Here is a 9732-nt window from a genome sequence, read left to right on the forward strand (position 1 = left end):
TATTTAGCCTGCCGAAGAGAAGTCTGAGAAGAGACATGATGGCCATGTATAAATGTGTGAGGGGAAATCATAGGGAGGAGGGAGCAAGCTTGTTTTCTGCTGCCCTGGAGACTAGGACATCAAACTACAGGAAAGACGCTTCCACCTGAATATTAGGAAGAACTTCCTAACTGTGAGAGTTGTTTAGTAGTGGAACTCTCTACCCCAGAGTGTGGTGGAGGCTCCTCCTTTGGAGGCTTTGAAACAGAGGCTGGATGGCCATCTGTCAGGGGTGCTGGATGCAATATTCTTGCTTCTTGGCAGGGGGTTGGATTGGATGGCCCATGAGGTCTCTTCCAACTCTATGATTCTATGATGTTTTTTGTGTGATATAATAGTTTAAATTTAATTTTAATTGTTAAGTTCTAATTTGCTTGTATATGCTGTGTAGTTCAATTTTTGTTACCACATGTTTATTAGCTGTTAGGTTCAGGCATTGAATGTTTGCCTTTTTGTGATTGGAATCCGCCCTGAGTCCCTCCAGAGAGATAAGGCGAAATATAAATAAAGTTTTATTATATTATTATTTAGTCTCTAGAGATGTAGTCCAACAGTAGAGGCATTACAGAACTTGTATGGTATCTATTACATAAAAGCTCATTTTAAAAATTCTGTATTGCCTTTGTTTGTCAACTGCACAGAGTAGGATTGAATAGTTTGTCATCTTTCGTTTAATTTTAGCCAACCAAACAGGCTTTTAGACTTAGAATATAATTTTTAACACCTTTTTGCTGCAGATCGAGAAGTGACAAAAATATTATTGGCAGACTGTTACAACTGGGCGTTGTGTTGGGTGATTGAGATGGAATCCCTGCCTGGAATCCTTAAAAACAGCACTTCATAGTGCAACACTTATCCTTCAAAAACACTACAAAAATACCCACAGACAATAAGATTGCGGGCACCCAACTCTTCTTGTGCTGATTTAATTCACCTTTTAAATGTGTGTCAGGTGAGAAACAGTACATTGTTCAGTCAATTCTGAACATTCTGCTGCCTTTATCTCCACCCAGCTTCTTCCACATGTGTTACTCTCTGCTAGGAGGATTGTTTGCCCCTTCCACACAGCTGTATAAAAACCACTTTGAACTGGATTATATGGCAGTGTGGACTCAGATCATCCAGTTCAAAGCAGATATTGTGTATTATGTGCTTTGATATTCTGGGTTATATGGCTGTGTGGAAGGGCCCTGAGTTGTTTCCAGCTTATGGCAACTGTATCACATCATTTCCTGGGACTAAACAAACATCACAATGTTTTGGCAAAGGGAGGTTTATTCTATTTTAAGTGTTGTAAGTCTTGGATCAATTAAATGAATGTTATGCCACTACCTGGTGGTTTAGTTTCACATTTGTTTGTTGATTTATTTGTTTTACGTTGCTCTCCAGATTCGAAACTTCAGAAATGGAGTGCCATTGCCAGGTGAACTTTCAATGTGCTGTAACTATTTCAAGCTGAGGAAAATGGGCAAACACATGTGGACTTGGAATATACTTACATTAGACGCAAACGAAAATTTAGGCTGCTGCCATCTGCTGGGCTCCCAAGGGAAGATGAGAGAAATAGAAAAAAGGGTTTCCTAATGTAATCAATGCTCTCAGCATCCTTGGAGCAGTTAAGCCCCCCACCAAGACAAGGCCGGCATTTGGAAACAATAAACACTGACAAAATCATGATCTGCCAACTGCAAAATGCCACCTTACTTGGATCTACACACATGATTCGAAAATACATCACACAGTCCTAAACGCTTGGGAAATGTTCGACTTGTGATTTTGTGATACGAAATCCAGCATATATATCTCATTTGCTGTGACATGCTGTGCTTTGTGTCAGTAAAATAATAATAATAATAATAATAATATTTTTGGTCGTGTCAGGAGCAAGTCGCTTCTGGTGTGAGAGAATTGGCCATCTGCAAGGATGGGGACGCCTGGATGATTTGATGTTTTTATCATCCTTGTGGGAGGCTTCTCTCATGTCCCCACATGAGGAGCTGGAGCTGATAGAGGGAGCTCATCCGCCTCTCCCCGGATTCAAACCTGAGACCTGTCGGTCTTCAGTCCTGCTGGCACAGGGGTTTAACCCACAGCGCCACCGGGGGCTCCATAATAATAATGAAAATAATAATAATCCACTTTATTTATATTCCACCCTTCTCCAGTGGGGACTCAAGGTGGATTACAGTATAAACAGATACCGGCAAACATTCAATGCCTTGTTACAATACAATGAGAAACACAAACACAAACAAAAGGAAAGGCTTCTCCTTTCATTTCCGGCTTTGGAGGCGATGCTCAACTCTAGCTCTGGGGGAGGTGCTGTTCTCCATTTCCAAGCCAAGTAGTCTGTGTTGTCACCTCCTGGTCCTGTGACCAGCATGACTGCTTGGAGCATCTTATGCATCTTATGCCTTTCCCACCAAAGCAGTACCTATTTATCTATTCACATGTGTATGTTTTCAAATGGCTAGGTTGGCAGGAGCTAGGGCTAACAGTGGGAGCTCACCTCATCCTGCAGATTCAAACTGCCAACCTTGTGGTCCACAGTTCAGCAGCACAATGGTTTAATCCATTGTGCTACTGCGAAATAATAAGCCTCTCAGCACTTGCCCTTGGTCGGCCCCTCTTCCTTTTTCCTTCCACTTTCCCCAGCATCATTGTCTTCTCCAAGCTTTCCTGTCTTCTCATGATGTGTCCCAAAATCCTTTAGGAGGAAGGTATTCCATGTAAGAAGAATAAGCTACTGTGGATCTGTAGTGCAGAGAGGTCTACAAGGTGTTCTTTACCTCGCCAATGAATATCCCTTCTCCATAAATGCTACCTGAAAGAATTATCTAAGGATTCGTATTTTGATTCTGCTTGTTGTTTTGAGGTTTATGGCTCCATTCTGTTCAATAAGGGGTTTCTTTCTGGCAAGAAGAATGTGTGGAAAGTGATGTCCTCTTGAGCCTTGACAGGAAAATGAATGCATTTTGGACTCTGGACAAGTTGTGTGCCTCGGGGGCTCATTTTAAGCAAACAAAAAAGCAAGAACCGTTGTCCGTGAACTATAATTCAAACACGTGAAGATGTATGTCAGACCTTATAGAAATGTTGCTGCCATACTGCATGACATCATCTCTATTTTTTCAGGCCCTTATATGTTTCAGCACCAACCTACTATAATGAACAGTAATAACACCATTTTTCAGAGTAAGTGGCGTATTGTACACATTGTGATATTTGTAATGCTACTTTCTGAAGGAGGTCATAATTTCTGTGTCACGATGCTGAGCAGAATCAGAAGGCTTGCTGTGAGCAATTATTTCATATATCAAGCAGGCATGCACTAGGCCCTATTATGATAAGATAGCTTCTCGGCTAATTTATTTTAAAATATTTTCTAATTGGAACTGGGAAGACATTTTGTTAGACTCAGCTGTCTCAATAAAAACAGTATTTTCACACCTTCTGGGAGATTTTGTGTACCTAACCACAAACATCTATATATTTTATGAGGGTTATAGGGTATTGCTGAGAAATAAAATGTGCTCAATATAATGTGCATATGTTTAAATGTGCAGAAACACATTGAAGTAATGAGGGAAGCATTGCATAAATTAAATACATTGTTCAAATTGGGTGAAACATAGAGGAAACCAAGAGAAGTTTGCCCATGCCTGGTCTACAGCATGCTAGACATAGCATTCGGCACTAATGTGGCATATTTTTCTATTTCAATTTTATCCAAATTTGCACCTATACTCTTCAGCCAGCATATACAAATATTATATGGATAATATTTTTGGTGCAGTGATTATGCACCAAACCCCTGTGCCGGCAGGACTGAAGACCGACAGGTCGCAGGTTCGAATCCGGGGAGAGGGTTTTGTCTGACATGACAAAAAAAATCTTTTCATTATGCACATGGCAATGCTACTTACTGACTGGAGGAAAGAGGTGCCCATATATTGCATAGTCAACTGGCTACCTGGTTTTCCCATTGTATTTTGCTGTCAGTCACAGAGAAACTGGGAGTGCAACGTAGTTGTCTAAGAAAGTAGTTTTCAACTTTTGACCCTCCAGATGTTTTGGATTTCAGCTGCTAGAATTCTGACCATTAGTTATTTCTGCAAAAGTCCAAAAATATTTGGAGGACCAAAGATTAGAACTCACTGGCCTAGGTAACAATGAGGTGCTTTCTGTTCTCTTGATTAGACCCCCACCCCCTCCCCACATGTATATGCACCAAGCACACCAACTATTTTTTTAATGTGTCAGAAGCACATTAAAAACTGCAAGTTGAGAAACTGCAAGTTGCTTCTGGTGTGAGAGAATTGGCTGTCTGCAGGAACGTTGCCCTGGGATGCCTGGATGTTTTATCATCCTGTGGGAGGCTTCTCTTATAATATATTGTTATAATGCTATTGTTTTAATTGTTTTTAACTGTTTTATGATGTTTTAAGCCAGTGCTTCTCAACCTTGGGTCCCCAGATGTTTTTGGCCTACAACTCCCAGAAATCCCAGCCAGTTTACCAGCTGTTAGGATTTATGGGAATTGTAGGCCAAAAACATCTGGAGACCCCAGGTTGAGAACCGCTGTAAGCATTGAATTTTGCTATTGTGAACCACTCTGAGTCGCCCGAGGGCTGAGAAGAGCGGTATACAAATATAGTAAATAAATAAATAAATAAATAATGTCCCCACATGGGAAGTTGGAGCTGACAGACGAGAGCTCACCCCGTCCTGCGGATTCAAACCGCCGACCTTCATGTTAGCAGTTCAGCCAGCACAAGGGTTTCACCCATTGCACCACTGCAGATCTGCACATCAACTAAACAATGGGGAATTTGAATGTCAGTCAGGGATACTAATAATAATAATAATAATAATAATAATAATAATAATAATTTTGTATTCCGCCCTATCTCCCCAACATATGCTATGGGTAGGATTAGTTCGAGTGTCCAGTTGGATCTGAGGGGGGTGTTGTAACCCATCTGTCCAAAGACTTGAATGCTACCCTACTATATACTATCTTCTGCATCATGTACCAATAAAACTTTTGTTATCTCTAGTGTCCAGCACCAAAAAGGACACTGGGTTGCCTTAGTTCTGGCCCAGAAGACCAGGTCTTCCTGCACCATCTTCGCTGCTCTTGTTTCATCTTTAGATCCTGTTAAGAACTAAATTATGCTTTAACTCTGTTCAAAGAAGACTGAGTTTATGATGGATCAGTAGGGGTGCCTCCATAGGCATTTCCCTGGGATCCTGGTTTTGTTGAACAATATGCTCTTTGCTCTAACCTTATGTTTATAGTTACCTCAGTTGGATATTGTCTGTCTTTGTGCCAATATCAATATTTTGAGAGTGAGATTGCATCAATTCTTTGACCAAACTCAAAGAATCTTCCCTTGTCTGCATTCTCTGTTGTCCAGGAATATTAAAATTCTGTCACAATGTGTAATCAAGATTGTCTGGCAAGATGTTTTGTTTATAAACACATGCTGTTTATTGCACAGAATTATGTTGCCCCTTGACATTTCATTGAGGGCTTTTTCGTTATCCTTTGCCATTCTTTTATACCATCTGTAATTACATGGAATGTGTGCCATACATTAACTTAGATCCATGGGAAAATGTATTACTTCCATGTGGGTCAAGCTGTCTTTAAAGTGGGACTGATTTTGTATAAATGCTGAGTTTATACCTCCCTAGTATTTATTAGTTGTGCAAGTAATTTTGTTTGCAAAGTAAGTCCCATGCTCAATCTTAGATAATTCTAAAATATACCTAGGATTTTAATTTTTGTTAATACAAATGTTTAAACAGTAACCCAAGTTGGGCATTGCAAACAATTTGTCTCTTTTTTAAATTTTCTGATAACAGATGAGAAGATAAATGTTGGTAATTAGTATTGTGCGACATTTTTCCTTTCCTGATACATCAGCCATATATAAACATTCTTTCTGATCTCGTACCATATGGAGTTTCCAGGGTTCAGCCAACACAATCTCTGTTGTAATATAAGAACAAAAACAATAGTTTAATCATCTACATCTGTTGCATCTGGTTGCCTAAAAATGCATGCAATAGGATAATTTACTAATTTTTGTTAATCCGATTCTGATCATTATATTTTACACAAAAGACCACCATAGGGGTAAATATCTGCTTTTTACATTTCCAGTATGCATAAACATTTTCTATCTATTTTTGAGGTTTTTAAGCATTCCTACAAAATAACTCTTTCTGTTTTGGAAAGGCATGATGTTTTAGAGATCACAACCTTTTGGAAAACCAGAACCTCCATAGCTTTTTGGAGAATAATGACATTCACAACCATTTGAAAATCAGTATCCACTGGATAATGGAGAAAGGCAGGGAGTTTCAGGGAAAAAATCTATTTCTGTTTTATCGACTATTCTAAAGCCTTTGGTTATGTGGATCCTAATAAATTGTGACAAGTTCTTGGTGGTATGGGGATATCAAGCCACCTTTTCCTTCTCCTGAGGAATCTGTATAATGACCGTACTTACTTACTTAGGCGACCCCTCGTAGCTTGAGGATGATTGTCTTCCAGATGTGGTGTCTTGCCAGTGGGTATGTAGGTGAATGTGGAGCCCTATTATTTATCCACATGTTCTCCCGCAGTGAGGGCAGCGGTTTCCAGACGGAAGGCGTTTGCTTGACGTACCTTCCTCTTGGCACGTTTCTCCCTTTTGCCCTCCATTTTTGCCTCTTCAAATTCTACAGCACTGCTGGTCACAGCTGACCTTCAGCTAGAGTGCTCAAGGGCCAGGGCTTCCCAGTTCTCGGTGTCAATACCACAGTTTTAAGTTTGGCTTTGAGCCCATCTTTAAATCTCTTTTCCTGTCCTGCAACTTCTTGCAGCAACACCAGAGGCACTCCAAGTGGCCAGGTACTGGTCAAAGGACATTTAATCAACTACCAAGCTTGCAAACTTTGTGTTTTGTCTGTCTGTTTGTTTGTTTTTGTTAAAAATGTAATACAAATGTCTGGTTGCTGCTGACACGATAAATAAATAAATAACATTCCGTTTTCTGTTCTTGAGTTTGGGGTAGAGCAACTGCTTTGGGAGACGGTGGTCGGGCATCCGGACAACGTGGCCGGTCCAGTGGAATTGATGGCGGAGGAGCATCGCTTCAATGCTGGTGGTCTTTGCTTTTTCCAGCATGCTGACATTTATCTGCCTGTCTTCCCATGAGATCTGCAGGATTTTGCAGAGGCAACACTGATGGAATCATTATAGGAGTTGCATGTGATGTCTGTAGATAGTCCACGTTCTGCAGGCATATAGCAGGATTGGGAGGACAATAGCTTAATAAACAAGCACCTTGGTATCCCTACAGATGTCCCGGTCCTCAAACACTCTCTGCTTCATTCGTAAAAATGATGCATTTGCAGAGTTCAGGCGGTGTTGTATTTCAGTGTCAATGTTGACTTTTGTGGAGAGGTTGACTTTTGTGGAGAGGTGGCTGCCAAGTGGAAATGGTCCACATTTTCTAATATTACACCCAGAGGTGGCCCTAGGTAATTTTCAACGGTAAGCAAACAATATTTTGGCGCCCCCCCCCCCAACCAATCACTGATATATATTTTCTGTTTGTCGTGGGAGTTCTGTGTGCCATATTTGGTTCAATTCCATCATTGGGGGAGTTCAGAATGCTCTTTGATTGTAGGTGAACTATACATCCCAGTAAATACAACTCGCATATGTCAAGGTCTATATTCCCCCAAGAGCGCCTCAAGAGCGCCCCTGGGCAAAATCAACTATACTGCAAATGCTTACTTTGCGTAATGGGTTGAGCCGCCCCTGGTTAAACCATTAAGCTGTATTTCTGGCATTGGAGAGGGATTGGCTGGTGACTACTGGAAGAGCATTTTGGTTTTCTCGATGTTTAATGACAGGCCGAGCTTCTTGTATCCTTCCGCAAAGGTGTTTAGAGTGGCTTGTTGGTCTTCTTCTGAGTGTGCACAGCCAACATTGTCATCAGCATATTGGAGTTCTATAACAGATGTTGTGACCTTGGTTTTTGCAAAGTAGCAACAGTAAGAACAGACCACGGAACAACAGACTGGTTCAAGATTGGGAAAGGAGTACAGCAGGGCTGTATATTCTCACCCAACCTATTCAACTTGTATGCAGAACACATCATGCGACATGCAGGACTTAATGAATCCAAGGGTGGCATTAAAATTGCTGGACGTTAAAATTGCTCAACAAACTGGTAGTGCTGCTATTTTGTCTTTTCTGCCTTCTCTGCATCAAAAGAAGTAAAAAGAGATTTACTGGTGGTGGTCAGAAGTCAAAAAGTTTAGTGTGACAGCTGGTGGCTTCCATATTGGGGTCCTTTTTCAGCCTTTCAAGGGGCTATCGTAATGGCTGAAGCTGTTATGGTAGTCGCGAGGAGGATGGGGAGAGGATCCAACATGTTAGTTGTTTTTTTAATGTATGGATTGGATTCACTGCATCCAAATATAGAAGCAATAAGCTGCCACCAAATATGGGATCTCCCAAAAAGGACTTGGGCGACTTACAGAAGCACATACAAGTGCCATAACCACATAAAATACAGGTAAAATCACATCAACATATTAGACAACATATTAGACAATGATTAGACCAAGATCTTCTCTTGAGTTGTACGTGATTCCTACTACCAGATTAACCATATCCTACTTGCTATGGCAAAGCCAAAGTTGATGTAGTCGATAACTTTCTAACCACCCCATTTCCCATTTCTGTATCTATAACTTTGCAAACGCACAGGGAATATTCTTTCTGCCTCCATGTTGTGGGAAGCAAAAGTCTCTAGGCAATTAAAGATCGAGCTGTTCTTTTATAATCAAAATCTGAATATATTAGCAAATTTTCAACACGTAGAAACTTTTTATGCAAATTAATTTGTATAACATGAAGAGCTGGAGCTGCAGGGGAGTAATAGACGAAGCCACAAAACTCAGAGTATGTTGAGCAAAATTGATGCATGGCGTATAGCAAAGGTCAGTGTTGGAATGCAATGGAGCATTGATTTCACACTGCACCATGCTGTTTACCCACATGTGTGTGGGGTGGAGGGGAAAACAGCTGTTGCCACTGAACCGATGCCAAAACCTAAGCCTTTGTTTCAGGGGTCAGAATAATCACAGTGGACTTGAAAAAACACTGAGATGGAATTTCAGCTTAAGAATCTTCTATTCTTCCTTCTTCCATCTGAAAGTTCGACTTGCAGCTTGCTGAGAGTACCACTTTGACCAGGTAACGGGGTGAGGTCAAACCTTCCATGGTTGACTTTTGGATCTCAGCACTACAGTTGCTTCTCTGTCTCATTAAAATCCCATGTTTGCTGGTTGGCTTGGCAGCAGTAGGCATATCAGATCACCCAAGGGGGACAGATTTAGTCTGCCACTTCCAGGTTCTGTAGCCCTACATTTTGTTGTTGCTCCAGAGGAGGGCAACTAAAATGATCAAGGGTCTGGAGAACAAGCCCTATGAGGAGCAACTTAAAGAGCTTGGGCATGTTTAACCTGCAGAAGAGAAGGATGAGAGGAGACATGATGAAGGCCATGTATAAATATGTGACAGGAGACATAGGAAGGAGGGAGCAGGCTTTTTTTCTGTTGCCCCGGAGACTAGGACACGGAACAATGGCTTCAAATTACAGGAAAGGAGATTCCACCTGAACA

This window comes from Anolis sagrei, chromosome 3 (genome assembly GCF_037176765.1).
Source record: "Anolis sagrei isolate rAnoSag1 chromosome 3, rAnoSag1.mat, whole genome shotgun sequence".
NCBI classification, from domain to species: domain Eukaryota; kingdom Metazoa; phylum Chordata; class Lepidosauria; order Squamata; family Dactyloidae; genus Anolis; species Anolis sagrei.